Here is a 23,786-nt window from a genome sequence, read left to right as displayed (position 1 = left end):
TTCATGTGCAAAGGATTAGCATTTCAATTAATAGAATGATCAACTGTGTAGTGAATCCTTTTGTCTTTCCCACCCTCTTCAGTCCACACCCACTTCCCTTTGTCCACCAAGCCATCATATCGGCTTAGCCCACTAGGGAACATCCCCTATCATTTCCTTGTAACCATATCCACTGTGTTGTTTGTTTATGCATTTCTGTGATTATTTAGTTAGTTTGTAAATAAATGATTAAGCCAATTGGTGTATAGATGATTTACAGTAAAGGCCGGGTTCGTGCAGATAACCAACAATTCACAACGTTCAGATGAGACTGACATGAGGTTAAGAATAATTCACTAATAGAATAATAATTGATCAGATATTAAAATATCTGAAGAGTTATATTTGGAAAATTATAACTTTGTAATCTGAAGATTTTCCATGGTTCTCCGACTTCCTAGTTAATTAAATTGACTAATGACAGAGAATTGACTTGATAAAATAGTCTTCACCTTTAATGATGCCAAAGACATGACACCGGGCACATAAAGAGAGTGGCTCTATTTTGCCTCAATAGATCCACCTCCAGTCACTGTTCCTGTGTGCTCCAGCGAGTATCTGGACACTGAGAGATGCCTAATTTACTTAAATGCGGTACCCATGGCAACTTTATGTTATAATAATTGAGGTAGAAGGGCATTGTTTGCTGTCAACTACAGTTGGGTACATAGCGTTGAATTGTCCAGGGTGACAACCCGCCAGATGAATGGCACTCTAATTAGCTAGCTGGTCCCTCGCTGTCAGGCACATATCAACCCCCCTAATGGAGACGGGTCCTGGGGTTAATTTAGCACCCGTGGGTGGGTGGAACACACACACAAACAGACATGGACCTACACACACACACATATCCACACACATACATGTCACACTCACCATCTTTATAATATTATAATATTAATATAATATCTCTCTTTCTGTTACATACACACACCAGACAGAACTTCCTTATTCGCTATTAGCCCTTGGCACCACCAAACGCAAATCACCAGGAGCTTCTTAAGTGTCATTAATAATGTTGTCAATACAACACAATAGAACTAATAAGAACCACAGAAAAGGCTGGTGCTACTCTGTCTGTCATCCTCCTACCCTGTGCTAAATTACACGTCTCTGAGGAGCGCGGACCGTGTACCAGTGTGTACTATGTCACCTAGGAACCTGGCTTTTGTTCATGACTACAGTGTCTTCTTTATTTAAGAGTGGTGAGGGGTATATTCATCAGACTAGGGTTAATTAATGTCTACATGATTGAGGGTAGGGAGGAACACACTGGAGAAATGATGCACACCTACAATGCTGTCGGAGCACTCCAGATATGAAGATTAATCCATTCCGGCACACCCGTTACAAATTAAAACAGCCACGCGGCACATCCTTTGTGTCAAATGCTCCTATGAACAGAAGCAGGAGTAATGTTTTACTAGTAATTAGCAGTATTTCACTCTTTCTTTCTCTTCCCTCTTTCTCCTCTCTCTTTCCTTCTTTCTATCTTTCTTTCTCTCTTCCCTCTTTCTCTGCTATTTTTCTTCCCTCTTTCCCCTCTCTCTTTCTCTTCAATCTTTCTTTCTCGCTCTCTCTTCCCTCTATCTCCTCTCTCTCTCTCTCTCTCTCTCTCTCTCTCTCTCTCTCTCTCTCTCTCTCTCATGGTGGAGATGGATGAGAGCTTCAGTGTGTCTTGTCTCTGAGCTGTGGCTGCTTTGATTGTAACAGTTGGTGAGGAAGGAAGCTATTTGAAACTGAATCTCTAGAACACTGGCTTAGGGGAGTTAAGGTTAAATGGGATTGCTCTCTTTGAATCATTTTGACGACCCGCTACAGCTGAGTCTGCAGCTTACCCCACTTGTTCTGAAGCGTATTACGGGGATCCGAGATTGAGAAGTTCATCACTGGGTTTGTGTCACTGGCGTACCGGACACCCCGCAGCCCCTGCAAGGCTGGGGGGGCTCACGAGCTTTGGGGGCCCATGTGCCTATCATTGGGGCCTATTTATTTTTTTAATTCATAAATTATTTTGACAGTAAAAAAATATCCATACGTACCAGGAAGCTAAGAACATTTTAAACTGATTGACAGTAAGTGGATATTGGTGAACAAAAGCTGCGGTCAAAGCTACGCTGCTCCAATGCAATGAGTGGAGCTTACTCAGGTGTTCAAAATATTACACCAAGGGTCTAATGCTTCTTAGGGAGTTCTTTATGAGTTTTAGTTTAGAAAACGATCTCTCCGCAGAAGCGACAGTTACAGGGATGGTAAAAACAGCTTGATTGCCATAGCAACATCTGGGAAACTGAGCAGAAGGGAGTGATGCTTCAAATACAGCAGTTCTGCAACATCTTTAATTGAGCCTCTCATTCTCCTTAATTGCCGGCCTCAACACGTTACGGAAAGAGATGAACTGTATAGGAAGCTCTGGGGTCAGGTTGTCTGGATACTGGACAGCCAATAAATTGGCAGATGCAAACAGATGATCATCTTTCGTGGACAACAGTTCGTCTGAGCTTGAACAAAAAAAGCAGTTTGGGATTTCGTTCATACTGGTGAACCGGCGTTTGAGTTGTGTGGTTGCGATATCAACAGACCCTTATATTGGCATGGATCATTTAAATTGTGTGCAGCGCAATGGACATATAATGCACAATGTCTCAGGAAAGACCGTCCAGGTTTGCAATACTCAGGATAGAATACAGTCGAGCACGCTACCTGAACTTATAGGTCGTGGTGAAAACATTTGCATGCAAAAATGCAAGACGATGCAGACACATAACGTCACTACTATACGCCTCTACGTAGAAGAAAATGAGGGAAAAGCACAGACACAGAGACTTTACTCTAAGAGAAAGAAAGAGAAAAAGAGACAGAGAAAAAGAGAGAGAAGTAGCAAGGAGCTCTTCAAGGGGAATTTCACAGTGGGGGATTCTGGGCTTGTTTTCATCATGTCTGAGGCATATCTAGGACATTGAGATGTGTTTCACACATAATTGCTCAGGAGGAAGGCAGGTCAGGACTTTGCGTGCTGAATGATAAACCCTATGACGGCTTCCGCTGTATTGATGTATTGATGGGGACTTCCGGTGTATTGATGTATTGATGGGGACATGCGATGTATTGATAGGGGGGGGATAGAGCCATTGGCCGTCTTTCAGCGATGTTCCAAATGACAAATTATTTTGTAAATATACAAGCAGACACACCTTTTTCAGTCTGTGTTGTCCGGTTCTCTGTGCCCCCATCCCTCCCCCAAGGCAAGCTTTTTTCAAAGGAGGCGGACACTAACAAACAATCCTTTGGGAAAACTGAAAGAACTGACCAGATGCAATGGCTTCAAGTAATTCCTCTTATCAACACGAATTTGACGTTGGAGCATCTATTAGCTACATGGCGACATTTAACCATAAATGTTTAGACCGGGATATAGCGAAGAGGATTCAAAACAAAGATTTTCGGTATCCCGGTCTAAGAGGAATTACTTGAAGCCATTGCATCTGGTCAGTTCTTTCAGTTTTCCCAAAGGATTGTTTAGCTAGAAGCTCAGCTACAGCTAATGCTAGCACCAAGAGGGCAGATGACAAATACGGTGGCTTAGTAAGATATTTTTTCTACAACTTTAGTTTATAAACCCATATTGTATATTGCTGGCTAACAAACTACTATGGTACAGTGGGGGGGGGGGGGGGAATCAAATGTTTGTTTGCTAACTTAGCTAGCTACACTATACATACAAAAGTATGTGGATCTCAACTCCATCGAACACCTTTGGGATGAATTGAAATGCTGACTGCGAGCCAGGCCTAATCTCCCAACATCAGTGCTCAACCTCACTAATGCTCTTGTGGCTGAATGTAAGCAAGTCCCCACAGCAATGTTCCAACATCTTATGGAAAGCCTTCCCAGAAGAGTGGAGGCTGTTCTGGCAGCAAACGGGGGACCAACTCCATATTAAGGCCCATGATTTTGGAATGTGATGTTCAAAGAGCAGGTGTCCACATACATTTGGTCAAGTATGGTGTACTTAACATTGGTCATTTCAATATTGTCATCTCGCTGTTAGCTAGCTAGCGTCACTACATTGGAAGCAAGATTATTATTATGCTTATTAGCTTATGTTAACTAACGTCAGTCAAAGATAGAACAAACAAACAAACATGTTTGCTAGCCACCAGTCTAGCAGTGACTACCAGGGTATAGGCGTAGTTGATTGACAGTGTGTATACCAAAAGATAGCTATATGATTTAACTGATAGCTTTCAGAGTTCAGTACAGTAACGTTAGCTAGCTAGCTAATTTACCCAGCTAGTCCAGCTAGGCTTGCAAGCTAACTCCCGTTAGGTTCCCTCTAATTGAGAATCTTTCTTTTTTTTGTGAAGGAAAAAACATCGCTGGTAAACGCATCGCTTCTCAGCTGTCGTCGAAATGGATTCCCCATCAGTTCAGACTAAAAATCCCTCTGATAATCTTTGGTCACCGCATCATTATTGACAGCTGCAAGCCACTGGCAGAATCGGGATAAATCTCTGGTAGGTAGAATGGTGAAAGATAACACATTTTTTAGCTTGTTTGTAATTAGCACAGAACACCACATGGCAAAAAGTGAAAAACAAACGCATTCAAAATACTATTTTTATTTATTTATTTATCCGTTATTTTACCAGGCAAATTTGACTGAGAACACTGAGAACTCATTTGCAGCAACGACCTGGGGAATAGTTACAGGGGAGAGGAGGGGGATGAATGAGCCAATTGTAAACTGGGGATTATTAGGTGACCGTGATGGTTTGAGGGCCAGATTGGGAATTTAGCCAGGACACCGGGGATAACACCCCTACTCTTACGATAAATACCATGGGATCTTTAATGACCTCAGAGAGTCAGGACACCCGTTTAACATCCCATCCGAAACGTCCCATCCGAACTTCTAGAGAAATTCTGAGATTATTGTGTGCTGGTCGTTCGAAGTAAATATAACCATTATTCACATTTGTGGGCAAGCCCCCTCTACCTAGAGGGCGGTATCAGGATTCGTTATGAGCAGACCAATACACATGGTGGTGAAACTTCACGATTCAACCAGTGGAATGAAAATGTCGATAATGGGGATGTTTATGATAAAAACGTAATGTTGTTAAAAATATAGTGATGACTATACGCCGTAGCAGGGCCAGGGTGAAATTCCCTTTCAGGAGGCCAGGGGAGTCTCTCAAAGTTGAATTGAATTTACCTTGAATATTGCAGCTCATTTGTGAGGGCTATTAGTCAGTGAGGACGGCTCATGTCATGCAGGTTCAGGTAGCCTATACAGGACAGTTTTATATTAATTGGTAGCTGATTCGTATGCTGTTGCATCAAACATTTATTTGACATTCTGCAACATTTGAATTTGCAACATAATTACTGAACAAGTAATTCCATTATTGCCAGTAGTCTAAATAAATGGCAGCATTGCAACACTGTGTATTCTGTAGCTTCGTGAAATGTTAGGCTTAACACAAGGAAATTATGACCAAATAGGCCTCTTGCCTTATTTGACTCCAAACTCCAAACGGAGTGGGAAATGGTTACCCAGACTGTTTGCCTCCCCCCCCCTTTCCACAGCTACTACTCTATGTTGTTATCATCTATGCATAGTCACTATAATAACTCTACCTACATGTACATAATACCTCAACTAACCGGTGCCCCCGCACATTGACTCTGTACCGGTACCCCCCTGTATATAGTCTCGCTATTGTTAATTTACTGCTTCTCTTTAATTACGTGTTACTTTTATTTCTTATTCTCATTTATTTTTAACTGCATTGTTGATTAGGGGCTCGTAAGTAAGCATTTCACTGTTGTATTCGGCGCATGTGAATAATACAATTTTATTTTGATTTGATTTGAAACTATCCCATCTTCAACTCATTTACCTGTCACAGGAGACTGGAGCTCTATATAGGAAACAATCCCGTCTTCAACTCATTTACCTGTCCACAGGAGACTGGAGCTCTATATAGGAAACCATCCCGTCTTCAACTCATTTACCTGTCCACAGGAGACTAGAGCTCTATATAGAAAACAATCCCATCTTCAACTCATTTACCTGTCCACAGGAGACTGGAGCTCTATATAGAAAACAATCCCATCTTCACCTCATTTACCTGTCCACAGGAGACTGGAGCTCTATATAGAAAACAATCCCATCTTCAACTCATTTACCTGTCCACAGGAGACTGGAGCTCTATATAGAAAACAATCCCATCTTCAACTCATTTACCTGTCCACAGGAGACTGGAGCTCTATATAGGAAACAATCCCTTCTTCAACTCATTTACCTGTCCACAGGAGACTGGAGCTCTATATAGGACACAATCCCATCTTCAACTAATTTACCTGTCCACAGGAGACTGGAGCTCTATATAGGAAACAATCCCATCTTCAACTCATTTACCTGTCCACAGGAGACTGGAGCTCTATATAGGAAACCATCCCGTCTTCAACTCATTTACCTGTCCACAGGAGACTGGAGCTCTATATAGGAAACAATCCCATCTTCAACTAATTTACCTGTCCACAGGAGACTGGAGCTCTATATAGGACACAATCCCATCTTCAACTCATTTACCTGTCCACAGGAGACTGGAGCTCTATATAGGAAACAATCCCATCTTCAACTCATTTACCTGTCCACAGGAGACTGGAGCTCTATATAGGAAACAATCCCATCTTCAACTCATTTACCTGTCCACAGGAGACTGGAGCTCTATATAGGAAACAATCCCATCTTCAACTCATTTACCTGTCCACAGGAGACTGGAGCTCTATATAGAAAACAATCCCATCTTCAACTCATTTACCTGTCCACAGGAGACTGGAGCTCTATATAGGAAACAATCCCGTCTTCAACTCATTTACCTGTCCACAGGAGACTGGAGCTCTATATAGGAAACAATCCCGTCTTCAACTCATTTACCTGTCCACAGGAGACTGGAGCTCTATATAGGAAACAATCCCATCTTCAACTCATTCACCTGTCCACAGGAGACTGGAGCTCTATATAGGAAACAATCCCATCTCCAACTCATTTACCTGTCCACAGGAGACTGGAGCTCTATATAGAAAACAATCCCATCTTCAACTCATTTACCTGTCCACAGGAGACTGGAGCTCTATATAGGAAACAATCCCATCTTCAACTCATTTACCTGTCCACAGGAGACTGGAGCTCTATATAGAAAACAATCCCATCTTCAACTCATTTACCTGTCCACAGGAGACTGGAGCTCTATATAGGAAACCATCCCGTCTTCAACTCATTTACCTGTCCACAGGAGACTGGAGCTCTATATAGGAAACAATCCCGTATTCAACTCTTTTACCTGTGCACAGGAGACTGGAGCTCTATATAGGAAACAATCCCGTCTTCAACTCATTTACCTGTCCACAGGAGACTGGAGCTCTATATAGGAAACAATCCCGTCTTCAACTCATTTACCTGTCCACAGGAGACTGGAGCTCTATATAGAAAACAATCCCGTCTTCAACTCATTTACCTGTCCACAGGAGACTGGAGCTTTATATAGGAAACCATCCCGTCTTCAACTCATTTACCTGTCCACAGGAGACTGGAGCTCTATATAGGAAACCATCCCGTCTTCAACTCATTTACCTGTCCACAGGAGACTGGAGCTCTATATAGGAAACCATCCCGTCTTCAACTCATTTACCTGTCCACAGGAGACTGGAGCTCTATATAGAAAACAATCCCATCTTCAACTCATTTACCTGTCCACAGGAGACTGGAGCTCTATATACATTTACATTTACATTTAAGTCATTTAGCAGACGCTCTTATCCAGAGCGACTTACAAATTGGTGCATTCACCTTATGACATCCAGTGGAACAGTAGTGCATCTAAATCTTTTAGACTGGGGGTGAGAGGGATTACTTTATCCTATCCTAGGTATTCCTTAAAGAGGTGGGGTTTCAGGTGTCTCCTGTCCACAGGGTGGTGATTGACTCCGCTGTCCTGGCGTCGTGAGGGAGTTTGTTCCACCACCTTCCACAGGGGGGCCAGAGCGTCTTCAACAGTTTTGACTGGGACTGAGCTATATAGGGAACTGTATCTTCCTCAGTGGTAGGGAGGCTGGAGCAGGCCAGAGGTGGATGAACGCAGTGCCCTTGTTTGGGTGTAGGGCCTGATCAGAGCCTGGAGGTACTGAGGTGCCGTTCCCCTCACAGCTCCGTAGGCAAGCACCATGGTCTTTTAGCGGATGCGAGCTTCAACTGGAAGCCAGTGGAGAGAGCGGAGGAGCTGTCCACGTGAGAGAACTGGGAAGGTTGAACACCAGACGGGCTGCGGCGTTCTGGATGAGTTGTAGGGGTTTAATGGCACAGGCAGGGTGCCCAGCCACAGGAGACTGGAGTTGCAGTAATCAACCAGACAGGAGGGAGATGACGTCCACAGGTGCCTGGATTAGGACCTGCTTCAACTCATTTCCTGTGTGAGGCAGGGTCTTCAACTCTGCAGGGATGTTGTAGAGCATGAACCTACAGGAACGGGCCACCGCCTTGATGTTAGTTGACTCATTTACCTGACAGGGTGTTGTCCAGGATCACTGCCAAGGAGACTTCTTAGCGCTCTGGGAGGAGGACACAATGGAGTTGTCAACCGTGATGGCGAGATCATGGAGACTGGGCAGTCCTTCCCCGGGAGGAAGAGCAGCTCCGTCTTGCCGAGGTTCAGCTTGAGGTGGTGATCCGTCATCCACACTGATATGTCTGCCAGACATGCAGAGATGCGATTCGCCACCTGATCATCAGAAGGGGAAAGGAGAAGATTAATTGTGTGTCGTCTGCATAGCAATGATAGGAGAGACCATGTGAGGTTATGACAGAGCCAAGTGACTTGGTGTATAGAAAACAATCCCATCTTCAAGAATAGGAGACTGGGCCTAGAACAGAGCCCTGGGGGACACCAGTGGTGAGAGCACGTGGTGTCCACAGGAGACTGGATTCTCGCCACGCCACCTGGAGAGGAGCGACCTGTCAGGTAGGACGCAATCCCATCTTCAAGCGTGGGACTGGCGCTCGGAGATGCCTCATTTACCTTGGAGAGGGTGGAGAGGAGGATCTGATGGTTCACAGTATCCACAGGGCAGCCGATAGGTCTAGAAGGATGAGAGCAGAGGAGAGAGAGTTAGCTTTAGCAGTGCGGAGCGCCTCCGTGATACAGAGAAGAGCAGTCTCAGTTAAATGACTAGTCTTGAAACCTGACTGATTTGGATCAAGAAGGTCATTCTGAGAGAGATAGCGGGAGAGCTGGCCAAGGACGGCAGGTTCAAGAGTTTTGGAGAGAAAAGAAAGAAGGGATACTGGTCTGTAGTTGTTGACATCGGAGGGATCGAGTCTTAACTTTTTTCAGAACTGGGGTGCAACTCTTCAACTCTCTTGAAGACGGAAGGAAACCATCCCGTCTTCAGCCAGCGTTCAGGGATGAGTTGATGAGCGAGGTGACTGGGTAAGGGAGAAGGTCTCCGGAGAATGGTCTGGAGAAGAGAGGAGACTGGGATATGGTCAGGAGACGGGCAGGTAACAATCGGCCGTCTTCAACTCAAGTCCACGACAGGATTTCATCTGAGAGGGGGAGAAAGAGGTCAGAGCACAGGGTAGGGCAGTGTGAGCAGAACCAGCGGTGTCGTCTTGACTCATTTAGCAAGGAGAGGATCGGATGTCTTCGACCTTCTTTTCAAAATGGAGTTGAAACAAGTCATCTGCAGAGAGGGAGGAGGGGGGAGGGGGAGGAGGATTTTCAGGAGGGAGGAGAAGGTTGCAAATTTAGCTTCCTAGGGTTGGAGCTCTAGATGCTCCCGTCTTGGAATTTAGAGTTAGAAAGTGGCTTTAGCAGCAGAGAGAGAAGAGGAAAATGTAGAGAGGAGGGAGTGAAAGGATGTCAGGTCCTGTCCAGGGAGACTGGAGTTTTCGTCTTCCATTTACCTGTCCTCGGACTGCTCCGGAGTCTTCCTGTTCTGTGAGCTCGCAATGAGTCGTCGAGCCACGGAGCTGGGAGGGGAGGACCGAGCCGGCCTGGAGGATAGGGGACATTTATAGAGAGTCAAAGGATGCAGAAAGGAGGAGACTGGAGGGTTGAGGGAGGCAGAATCAGGAGACTGGTTGGAGTCTTCAAGGTTTGAGCAGACTGGGAAGAGATGATAGGATGGAAGAGGATCTTCAACTCATTTACCTGTCCACAGGAGGGAGAGAGCGAAGGTTGGGACAATCCCGTCTTCAACCATCCCAGGAGTAGGGGCAGTGTGGGAAGTGTTGGATGAGACCTGTCCACAGGAGACTGGGAGAAGGATACAAGGTAGTGGTCGGAGACTTGGAGGAGTTGCAATGAGGTTAGTGGAAGAACAGCATCTAGTAAAGATGAGGTCTATATAGAGCGTATTGCCTGCCTTGTGACCTGTCCACAGGGGGGAAGGTGAGAGGGACTGAGGTCAACTCAACCTGAGGAGAGGAGTGGAAAGAAGGAGGCAGAGAGGAATGAGTCAAAGGTAGACGTGGGGAGGTTAAAGTCGCCCAGAACTGTGAGAGGTGAGCCATTTCCTCAGGAACTGGAGCTTATCAAGGCATCAAGCTCATTGATGAACTCTCAAGGGAACCTGGACTGGGCTCGATAAATGATAAGGATGTTAAGCATTTTGTCCACAAAGGGCTGGTAACTGTGACAGCATGGAACCTTCAAAGGAGGCGATAGACAGATGGGTAAGGGGAGAAAAGAATGACCATTTACCTGTGGGAGAGATGAGGATCCCGGTGCCACCACCCCAGGAGACTGACCAGAAGCTCATTTACCTGTCCACAGGGTGTGCGAGAAAACAACGTCTTGGGCATTTACGACAGGAGACTGGAGCAGTAGGAGTAGCAGTGTTGTCTGTGGTGATCCATGTTTCCGTCAGTGCCAAGAAAACCATCCCATCTTCAACTCAAGTCGAGGGACTGGAGGGAGGCACAGGAGCTGAGATGAACTCTGCCTTGTTGGCCGCAGACTCGGCAGTCCCAGAGGCTACTCGGAGACCTGGAACTCCACGTGGAGTCGTGTCTTCAACTCATTTACCTGCGCTGGGACCACCAGATTAGGGTGAGCTCGAAAATAACCCCGTCTTCAACTCATTTACCTGTCCACAGGAGTGGAGCTCTATATAGGAAACAATTCTTCAACTGGTCTGTGCAGAGAGGAGAGAACAGGGATAGACAGACACATATTTTGACAGGCTACACAAGAGGCTACGCTAATGCAAAGGAGATTGGAATGACAAGTGGACTACACGTCTTCAAGTGTTCAGAAAGTTAAGGAAACAATCCCGTCTTCAACTCATTTACCTGCAAGAATCTTATTGACTAAAATGATTAAAATGATACAGTACTGCTGATTTAGTAGGCTGGAGCTGGCAGAGGCTGCGTTGTTGACTATGTAGGCTAGCTGGCAGTGTCTTCAACTTTTTGACACTACACTAATCCCGTCTTCAACTCATTTACCTGTCCACAGGAGACTGAGTGTAATGGTTTCTACTGTGCTACTGTGCTGCTATTCGGGGCTAGCTGTCTCAAGCTAGCAGTGTTGATTTACGTCCACGACTTGCGTTAAAGAACGACAATAGCTGGCTAGCTAACCTAGGGAAATCGCTCAAGACTACACAATTATCTTTGATACAGGAGACGGCTATGTAGCTAGCTATGTAGACTGGAGCTACGATCAAACAAATCAACTCGTTGTACTGTAATGAGATGAAAAATGTGATACTACCTGTGGAGACTGGAGCGAAATGCGTCCACAGGAGACTGGAGATTGTTTACCTGTGCGGAAGTTCTGTTACGTCTTCAACTCATTTACCTGTCCACAGGAGACTAGCTGGCTAGCTAACCTCTGTCCACAGTAAATTAAGATAATCACTCTAAAACTACAGGAGACACTCTAAACTACACAATTATCTTGGATACGAAGACAGCAAAGACAACTATGTAGCTAGCTAACACTACACTAATCAAGTCGTTCAGTTGAGTGAAAGTTGTGCTGCTAATCGGTAGACGAGTGGACTAGCTAACTGGGAGACGTTAGCTAGTCTTCCAACTCATTTACCTGCAGGGCGGTGTAGACTGCGTTAGGAAAAATCCCGTCTTCAATAATTACGCAATTATCTATGATACAAAGACGGCAATGTAGCTAGCTAAGAAGAAAAATTGCTAAGATTAGACAAATCAAACCGTTGTACTATAATGAAATGTAATGAACTGTACTACTACCTACTACCTGCGGACCGAGTGCAGATGCGACTCTATATAGGAAACCAATCCCGCTTCAACATTTACCTGTCCACCTGGAGCTCGAAAAAACCGGAAACCATCCTGTCTTCAACTCATTTACCTGTCCACAGGAGACTGGAGCTCTATATAGAAAACAATCCCGTCTTCAACTCATTTACCTGTCCACAGGAGACTGGAGCTCTATATAGGAAACAATCCCATCTTCAACTCATTCACCTGTCCACAGGAGACTGGAGCTCTATATAGGAAACAATCCCATCTTCAACTCATTTACCTGTCCACATGAGACTGGAGCTCTATATAGAAAACAATCCCATCTTCAACTCATTTACCTGTCCACAGGAGACTGGAGCTCTATATAGGAAACCATCCCGTCTTCAACTCATTTACCTGTCCACAGGAGACTGGAGCTCTATACAGGAAACAATCCCGTATTCAACTCTTTTACCTGTCCACAGGAGACTGGAGCTCTATATAGGAAACAATCCCGTCTTCAACTCATTTACCTGTCCACAGAAGACTGGAGCTCTATATAGGAAACAATCCCGTCTTCAACTCATTTACCTGTCCACAGGAGACTGGAGCTCTATATAGAAAACAATCCCGTCTTCAACTCATTTACCTGTCCACAGGAGACTGGAGCTTTATATAGGAAACCATCCCGTCTTCAACTCATTTACCTGTCCACAGGAGACTGGAGCTCTATATAGAAAACAATCCCGTCTTCAACTTATTTACCTGTCCACAGGAGACTGGAGCTCTATATAGGAAACCATCCCGTCTTCAACTCATTTACCTGTCCACAGGAGACTGGAGCTCTATATAGAAAACAATCCCATCTTCAACTCATTTACCTGTCCACAGGAGACTGGAGCTCTATATAGGAAACCATCCTGTCTTCAACTCATTTACCTGTCCACAGGAGACTGGAGCTCTATATAGGAAACAATCCCGTCTTCAACTCATTTACCTGTCCACAGGAGACTGGAGCTCTATATAGAAAACAATCCCGTCTTCAACTCATTTACCTGTCCACAGGAGACTGGAGCTCTATATAGGAAACCATCCCGTCTTCAACTCATTTACCTGTCCACAGGAGACTGGAGCTCTATATAGGAAACCATCCCATCTTCAACTCATTTACCTGTCCACAGGAGACTGGAGCTCTATATAGAAAACAACCCCGTCTTCAACTCATTTACCTGTCCACAGGAGACTGGAGCTCTATATAGGAAACAATCCCATCTTCAACTCATTTACCTGTCCACAGGAGACTGGAGCTCTATATAGGAAACAATCCCATCTTCAACTCATTTACCTGTCCACAGGAGACTGGAGCTCTATATAGAAAACAATCCCGTCTTCAACTCATTTACCTGTCCACAGGAGACTGGAGCTCTATATAGGAAACCATCCCGTCTTCAACTCATTTACCTGTCCACAGGAGACTGGAGCTCTATATAGGAAACAATCCCATCTTCAACTCATTTACCTGTCCACAGGAGACTGGAGCTCTATATAGGAAACAATCCCATCTTCAACTCATTTACCTGTCCACAGGAGACTGGAGCTCTATATAGAAAACAATCCCATCTTCAACTCATTTACCTGTCCACAGGAGACTGGAGCTCTATATAGGAAACAATCCCATCTTCAACTCATTTACCTGTCCACAGGAGACTGGAGCTCTATATAGAAAACAATCCCATCTTCAACTCATTTACCTGTCCACAGGAGACTGGAGCTCTATATAGGAAACCATCCCGTCTTCAACTCATTTACCTGTCCACAGGAGACTGGAGCTCTATATAGGAAACAATCCCGTCTTCAACTCATTTACCTGTCCACAGGAGACTGGAGCTCTATATAGGAAACAATCCCGTCTTCAACTCATTTACCTGTCCACAGGAGACTGGAGCTCTATATAGGAAACAATCCCGTCTTCAACTCATTTACCTGTCCACAGGAGACTGGAGCTCTATATAGAAAACAATCCCGTCTTCAACTCATTTACCTGTCCACAGGAGACTGGAGCTTTATATAGGAAACCATCCCGTCTTCAACTCATTTACCTGTCCACAGGAGACTGGAGCTCTATATAGAAAACAATCCCGTCTTCAACTCATTTACCTGTCCACAGGAGACTGGAGCTCTATATAGGAAACAATCCCATCTTCAACTCATTTACCTGTCCACAGGAGACTGGAGCTCTATATAGAAAAGAATCCCATCTTCAACTCATTTACCTGTCCACAGGAGACTGGAGCTCTATATAGGAAACCATCCCGTCTTCATCTCATTTACCTGTCCACAGGAGACTGGAGCTCTATATAGGACACAATCCCATCTTCAACTCATTTACCTGTCCACAGGAGACTGGAGCTCTATATAGAAAACAATCCCATCTTCAACTCATTTACCTGTCCACAGGAGACTGGAGCTCTATATAGGAAACAATCCCATCTTCAACTCATTTACCTGTCCACAGGAGACTGGAGCTCTATATAGGAAACAATCCATCTTCAACTCATTTACCTGTCCACAGGAGACTGGAGCTCTATATAGGAAACAATCCCGTCTTCAACTCATTTACCTGTCCACAGGAGACTGGAGCTCTATATAGGAAACAATCCCATCTTCAACTCATTTACCTGTCCACAGGAGACTGGAGCTCTATATAGAAAACAATCCCATCTTCAACTCATTTACCTGTCCACAGGAGACTGGAGCTCTATATAGGAAACCATCCCGTCTTCAACTCATTTACCTGTCCACAGGAGACTGGAGCTCTATATAGGAAACAATCCCGTCTTCAACTCATTTACCTGTCCACAGGAGACTGGAGCTCTATATAGGAAACAATCCCATCTTCAACTCATTTACCTGTCCACAGGAGACTGGAGCTCTATATAGAAAACAATCCCATCTTCAACTCATTTACCTGTCCACAGGAGACTGGAGCTCTATATAGGAAACAATCCCATCTTCAACTCATTTACCTGTCCACAGGAGACTGGAGCTCTATATAGAAAACAATCCCATCTTCAACTAATTTACCTGTCCACAGGAGACTGGAGCTCTATATAGAAAACAACCCCGTCTTCAACTCATTTACCTGTCCACAGGAGACTGGAGCTCTATATAGGAAACAATCCCGTCTTCAACTCATTTACCTGTCCACAGGAGACTGGAGCTCTATATAGGAAACAATCCCGTCTTCAACTCATTTACCTGTCCACAGGAGACTGGAGCTCTATATAGAAAACAATCCCATCTTCAACTCATTTACCTGTCCACAGGAGACTGGAGCTCTATATAGAAAACAACCCCGTCTTCAACTCATTTACCTGTCCACAGGAGACTGGAGCTCTATATAGGAAACCATCCCGTCTTCAACTCATTTACCTGTCCACAGGAGACTGGAGCTCTATATAGAAAACAATCCCGTCTTCAACTCATTTACCTGTCCACAGGAGACTGGAGCTCTATATAGGAAACAATCCCATCTTCAACTCATTTACCTGTCCACAGGAGACTGGAGCTCTATATAGAAAACAATCCCATCTTCAACTCATTTACCTGTCCACAGGAGACTGGAGCTCTATATAGGAAACCATCCCGTCTTCAACTCATTTACCTGTCCACAGGAGACTGGAGCTCTATATAGGAAACAATCCCATCTTCAACTCATTTACCTGTCCACAGGAGACTGGAGCTCTATATAGAAACAATCCCATCTTCAACTCATTTACCTGTCCACAGGAGACTGGAGCTCTATATAGAAAACAATCCCATCTTCAACTCATTTACCTGTCCACAGGAGACTGGAGCTCTATATAGGAAACCATCCTCCCGTCTTCAACTCATTTACCTGTCCACAGGAGACTGGAGCTCTATATAGGAAACAATCCCGTCTTCAACTCATTTACCTGTCCACAGGAGACTGGAGCTCTATATAGAAACAATCCCATCTTCAACTCATTTACCTGTCCACAGGAGACTGGAGCTCTATATAGAAAACAATCCCATCTTCAACTCATTTACCTGTCCACAGGAGACTGGAGCTCTATATAGGAAACAATCCCATCTTCAACTCATTTACCTGTCCACAGGAGACTGGAGCTCTATATAGGAAAACAATCCCATCTTCAACTCATTTACCTGTCCACAGGAGACTGGAGCTCTATATAGGAAACCATCCCGTCTTCAACTCATTTACCTGTCCACAGGAGACTGGAGCTCTATATAGAAAACAATCCCGTCTTCAACTCATTTACCTGTCCACAGGAGACTGGAGCTCTATATAGGAAACCATCCCGTCTTCAACTCATTTACCTGTCCACAGGAGACTGGAGCTCTATATAGAAAACAACCCCGTCTTCAACTCATTTACCTGTCCACAGGAGACTGGAGCTCTATATAGGAAACAATCCCATCTTCAACTCATTTACCTGTCCACAGGAGACTGGAGCTCTATATAGAAAACAATCCCATCTTCAACTCATTTACCTGTCCACAGGAGACTGGAGCTCTATATAGGAAACCATCCCGTCTTCAACTCATTTACCTGTCCACAGGAGACTGGAGCTCTATATAGGACACAATCCAATCTTCAACTCATTTACCTGTCCACAGGAGACTGGAGCTCTATATAGAAAACAACCCCGTCTTCAACTCATTTACCTGTCCACAGGAGACTGGAGCTCTATATAGGAAACAATCCCGTCTTCAACTCATTTACCTGTCCACAGGAGACTGGAGCTCTATATAGAAAACAATCCCGTCTTCAACTCATTTACCTGTCCACAGGAGACTGGAGCTTTATATAGGAAACCATCCCGTCTTCAACTCATTTACCTGTCCACAGGAGACTGGAGCTCTATATAGAAAACAATCCCATCTTCAACTCATTTACCTGTCCACAGGAGACTGGAGCTCTATATAGGAAACAATCCCATCTTCAACTCATTTACCTGTCCACAGGAGACTGGAGCTCTATATAGAAAACAATCCCATCTTCAACTCATTTACCTGTCCACAGGAGACTGGAGCTCTATATAGGAAACAATCCCATCTTCAACTCATTTACCTGTCCACAGGAGACTGGAGCTCTATATAGGAAACCATCCCGTCTTCAACTCATTTACCTGTCCACAGGAGACTGGAGCTCTATATAGGAAACAATCCCATCTTCAACTCATTCACCTGTCCACAGGAGACTGGAGCTCTATATAGGAAACAATCCCATCTTCAACTCATTTACCTGTCCACAGGAGACTGGAGCTCTATATAGAAAACAATCCCATCTTCAACTCATTTACCTGTCCACAGGAGACTGGAGCTCTATATAGGAAACAATCCCATCTTCAACTCATTTACCTGTCCACAGGAGACTGGAGCTCTATATAGAAAACAATCCCATCTTCAACTCATTTACCTGTCCACAGGAGACTGGAGCTCTATATAGGAAACCATCCCGTCTTCAACTCATTTACCTGTCCACAGGAGACTGGAGCTCTATATAGGAAACAATCCCGTCTTCAACTCATTTACCTGTCCACAGGAGACTGGAGCTCTATATAGAAAACAATCCCGTCTTCAACTCATTTACCTGTCCACAGGAGACTGGAGCTCTATATAGGAAACCATCCCGTCTTCAACTCATTTACCTGTCCACAGGAGACTGGAGCTCTATATAGAAAATAACCCCGTCTTCAACTCATTTACCTGTCCACAGGAGACTGGAGCTCTATATAGGAAACAATCCCATCTTCAACTCATTTACCTGTCCACAGGAGACTGGAGCTCTATATAGAAAACAATCCCATCTTCAACTCATTTACCTGTCCACAGGAGACTGGAGCTCTATATAGGAAACCATCCCGTCTTCAACTCATTTACCTGTCCACAGGAGACTGGAGCTCTATATAGGAAACAATCCCATCTTCAACTCATTTACCTGTCCACAGGAGACTGGAGCTCTATATAGGAAACAATCCCGTATTCAACTCTTTTACCTGTGCACAGGAGACTGGAGCTCTATATAGAAAACAATCCCGTCTTCAACTCATTTACCTGTCCACAGGAGACTGGAGCTTTATATAGGAAACCATCCCGTCTTCAACTCATTTACCTGTCCACAGGAGACTGGAGCTCTATATAGAAAATAACCCCGTCTTCAACTCATTTACCTGTCCACAGGAGACTGGAGCTCTATATAGGAAACAATCCCATCTTCAACTCATTTACCTGTCCACAGGAGACTGGAGCTCTATATAGAAAACAATCCCATCTTCAACTCATTTACCTGTCCACAGGAGACTGGAGCTCTATATAGGAAACCATCCCGTCTTCAACTCATTTACCTGTCCACAGGAGACTGGAGCTCTATATAGGACACAATCCCATCTTCAACTCATTTACCTGTCCACAGGAGACTGGAGCTCTATATAGAAAACAATCCCATCTTCAACTCATTTACCTGTCCACAGGAGACTGGAGCTCTATATAGGAAACCATCCCGTCTTCAACTCATTTACCTGTCCACAGGAGACTGGAGCTCTATATAGGAAACAATCCCATCTTCAACTCATTTACCTGTCCACAGGAGACTGGAGCTCTATATAGGAAACAATCCCGTCTTCAACTCATTTACCTGTCCACAGGAGACTGGAGCTCTATATAGAAAACAATCCCATCTTCAACTCATTTACCTGTCCACAGGAGACTGGAGCTCTATATAGGAAACAATCCCATCTTCAACTCATTTACCTGTCCACAGGAGACTGGAGCTCTATATAGAAAACAATCCCGTCTTCAACTCATTTACCTGTCCACAGGAGACTGGAGCTCTATATAGGAAACAATCCCGTCTTCAACTCATTTACCTGTCCACAGGAGACTGGAGCTCTATATAGGAAACAATCCCGTCTTCAACTCATTTACCTGTCCACAGGAGACTGGAGCTCTATATAGGAAACAATCCCATCTTCAACTCATTTACCTGTCCACAGGAGACTGGAGCTCTATATAGAAAACAATCCCATCTTCAACTCATTTACCTGTCCACAGGAGACTGGAGCTCTATATAGGAAACCATCCCGTCTTCAACTCATTTACCTGTCCACAGGAGACTGGAGCTCTATATAGGAAACAATCCCATCTTCAACTCATTTACCTGTCCACAGGAGACTGGAGCTCTATATAGGAAACAATCCCATCTTCAACTCATTTACCTGTCCACAGGAGACTGGAGCTCTATATAGAAAACAATCCCATCTTCAACTCATTTACCTGTCCACAGGAGACTGGAGAGAAACAATCCCATCTTCAACTCATTTACCTGTCCACAGGAGAAGCTCTATATAGAAAACAATCCCATCTTCAACTCATTTACCTGTCCACAGGAGACTGGAGCTCTATATAGGAAACCATCCCGTCTTCAACTCATTTACCTGTCCACAGGAGACTGGAGCTCTATATAGGAAACAATCCCGTCTTCAACTCATTTACCTGTCCACAGGAGACTGGAGCTCTATATAGAAAACAACCCCGTCTTCAACTCATTTACCTGTCCACAGGAGACTGGAGCTCTATATAGGAAACAATCCCGTCTTCAACTCATTTACCTGTCCACAGGAGACTGGAGCTCTATATAGAAAACAATCCCGTCTTCAACTCATTTACCTGTCCACAGGAGACTGGAGCTCTATATAGGAAACAATCCCATCTTCAACTCATTTACCTGTCCACAGGAGACTGGAGCTCTATATAGGAAACAATCCCGTCTTCAACTCATTTACCTGTCCACAGGAGACTGGAGCTCTATATAGAAAACAATCCCGTCTTCAACTCATTTACCTGTCCACAGGAGACTGGAGCTCTATATAGAAAACAATCCCGTCTTCAACTCATTTACCTGTCCACAGGAGACTGGAGCTCTATATAGGAAACAATCCCGTCTTCAACTCATTTACCTGTCCACAGGAGACTGGAGCTCTATATAGGAAACAATCCCATCTTCAACTCATTTACCTGTCCACAGGAGACTGGAGCTCTATATAGAAAACAATCCCATCTTCAACTCATTTACCTGTCCACAGGAGACTGGAGCTCTATATAGGAAACAATCCCATCTTCAACTCATTTACCTGTCCACAGGAGACTGGAGCTCTATATAGGAAACCATCCCGTCTTCAACTCATTTACCTGTCCACAGGAGACTGGAGCTCTAGGAAACATCCCGTCTTCAACTCATTTACCTGTCCACAGGAGACTGGAGCTCTATATAGGAAACAATCCCGTCTTCAACTCATTTACCTGTCCACAGGAGACTGGAGCTCTATATAGGAAACAATCCCATCTTCAACTCATTTACCTGTCCACAGGAGACTGGAGCTCTATATAGAAAACAATCCCGTCTTCAACTCATTTACCTGTCCACAGGAGACTGGAGCTCTATATAGGAAACCATCCCGTCTTCAACTCATTTACCTGTCCACAGGAGACTGGAGCTCTATATAGGAAAACAATCCCGTCTTCAACTCATTCACCTGTCCACAGGAGACTGGAGCTCTATATTGGAAACAATCCCGTCTTCAACTCATTTACCTGTCCACAGGAGACTGGAGCTCTATATAGAAAACAATCCCGTCTTCAACTCATTTACCTGTCCACAGGAGACTGGAGCTCTATATAGGAAACCATCCCGTCTTCAACTCATTTACCTGTCCACAGGAGACTGGAGCTCTATATAGGAAACAATCCCGTCTTCAACTCATTTACCTGTCCACAGGAGACTGGAGCTCTATATAGAAAACAATCCCGTCTTCAACTCATTTACCTGTCCACAGGAGACTGGAGCTCTATATAGGAAACAATCCCATCTTCAACTAATTTACCTGTCCACAGGAGACTGGAGCTCTATATAGAAACAATCCCGTCTTCAACTCATTTACCTGTCCACAGGAGACTGGAGCTCTATATAGGAAACAATCCCGTCTTCAACTCATTTACCTGTCCACAGGAGACTGGAGCTCTATATAGAAAACAATCCCGTCTTCAACTCATTTACCTGTCCACAGGAGACTGGAGCTCTATATAGGAAACCATCCCGTCTTCAACTCATTTACCTGTCCACAGGAGACTGGAGCTCTATATAGGAAACAATCCCGTCTTCAACTCATTTACCTGTCCACAGGAGACTGGAGCTCTATATAGGAAACAATCCCATCTTCAACTCATTTACCTGTCCACAGGAGACTGGAGCTCTATATAGAAAACAATCCCATCTTCAACTCATTTACCTGTCCACAGGAGACTGGAGCTCTATATAGGAAACCATCCCGTCTTCAACTCATTTACCTGTCCACAGGAGACTGGAGCTCTATATAGAAAACAATCCCGTCTTCAACTCATTTACCTGTCCACAGGAGACTGGAGCTCTATATAGGAAACCATCCCGTCTTCAACTCATTTACCTGTCCACAGGAGACTGGAGCTCTATATAGAAAATAACCCCGTCTTCAACTCATTTACCTGTCCACAGGAGACTGGAGCTCTATATAGAGAAACAATCCCGTCTTCAACTCATTTACCTGTCCACAGGAGACTGGAGCTCTATATAGAAAACAACCCCGTCTTCAACTCATTTACCTGTCCACAGGAGACTGGAGCTCTATATAGGAAACAATCCCGTCTTCAACTCATTTACCTGTCCACAGGAGACTGGAGCTCTATATAGAAACCATCCCGTCTTCAACTCATTTACCTGTCAACAGGAGACATTTACAATGTCTTCAACTCATTTACCTGTCCACAGGAGACTGGAGCTCTATATAGAAAACAATCCCGTCTTCAACTCATTTACCTGTCCACAGGAGACTGGAGCTCTATATACCTGTCCACGAAACAATCCCGTCTTCAACTCATTTACCTGTCCACAGGAGACTGGAGCTCTATATAGAAAACAATCCCATCTTCAACTCATTTACCTGTCCACAGGAGACTGGAGCTCTATATAGGAAACAATCCCGTCTTCAACTCATTTACCTGTCCACAGGAGACTGGAGCTCTATATAGGAAACCATCCCGTCTTCAACTCATTTACCTGTCCACAGGAGACTGGAGCTCTATATAGGAAACAATCCCGTCTTCAACTCTTTTACCTGTCCACAGGAGACTGGAGCTCTATATAGGAAACAATCCCGTCTTCAACTCATTTACCTGTCCACAGGAGACTGGAGCTCTATATAGGAAACAATCCCGTCTTCAACTCATTTACCTGTCCACAGGAGACTGGAGCTCTATATAGAAAACAATCCCGTCTTCAACTCATTTACCTGTCCACAGGAGACTGGAGCTCTATATAGGAAACCATCCCGTCTTCAACTCATTTACCTGTCCACAGGAGACTGGAGCTCTATATAGAAAACAATCCCGTCTTCAACTCATTTACCTGTCCACAGGAGACTGGAGCTCTATATAGGAAACAATCCCATCTTCAACTCATTTACCTGTCCACAGGAGACTGGAGCTCTATATAGAAAACAATCCCATCTTCAACTCATTTACCTGTCCACAGGAGACTGGAGCTCTATATAGGAAACCATCCCGTCTTCAACTCATTTACCTGTCCACAGGAGACTGGAGCTCTATAGGAAACAATCCCGTCTTCAACTCATTTACCTGTCCACAGGAGACTGGAGCTCTATATAGAAAACAATCCCATCTTCAACTCATTTACCTGTCCACAGGAGACTGGAGCTCTATATAGGAAACCATCCCGTCTTCAACTCATTTACCTGTCCACAGGAGACTGGAGCTCTATATAGGAAACAATCCCGTCTTCAACTCATTTACCTGTCCACAGGAGACTGGAGCTCTATATAGAAAACAATCCCGTCTTCAACTCATTTACCTGTCCACAGGAGACTGGAGCTCTATATAGGAAACCATCCCGTCTTCAACTCATTTACCTGTCCACAGGAGACTGGAGCTCTATAGAAAACAATCCCGTCTTCAACTCATTTACCTGTCCACAGGAGACTGGAGCTCTATATAGGAAACAATCCCATCTTCAACTCATTTACCTGTCCACAGGAGACTGGAGCTCTATATAGAAACAATCCCATCTTCAACTCATTTACCTGTCCACAGGAGACTGGAGCTCTATATAGAAAACAACCCCGTCTTCAACTCATTTACCTGTCCACAGGAGACTGGAGCTCTATATAGGAAACAATCCCGTCTTCAACTCATTCACCTGTCCACAGGAGACTGGAGCTCTATATTGGAAACAATCCCGTCTTCAACTCATTTACCTGTCCACAGGAGACTGGAGCTCTATATAGGAAACAATCCCATCTTCAACTCATTTACCTGTCCACAGGAGACTGGAGCTCTATATAGAAAACAATCCCATCTTCAACTCATTTACCTGTCC

This window comes from Oncorhynchus nerka, linkage group LG6 (assembly GCF_034236695.1).
Source record: "Oncorhynchus nerka isolate Pitt River linkage group LG6, Oner_Uvic_2.0, whole genome shotgun sequence".
In the NCBI taxonomy this organism is placed as follows: Eukaryota; Metazoa; Chordata; class Actinopteri; order Salmoniformes; family Salmonidae; genus Oncorhynchus; species Oncorhynchus nerka.
The sequence above is the reverse complement of the archived record's forward strand: the minus strand, read 5'-3'. Positions refer to the sequence as shown.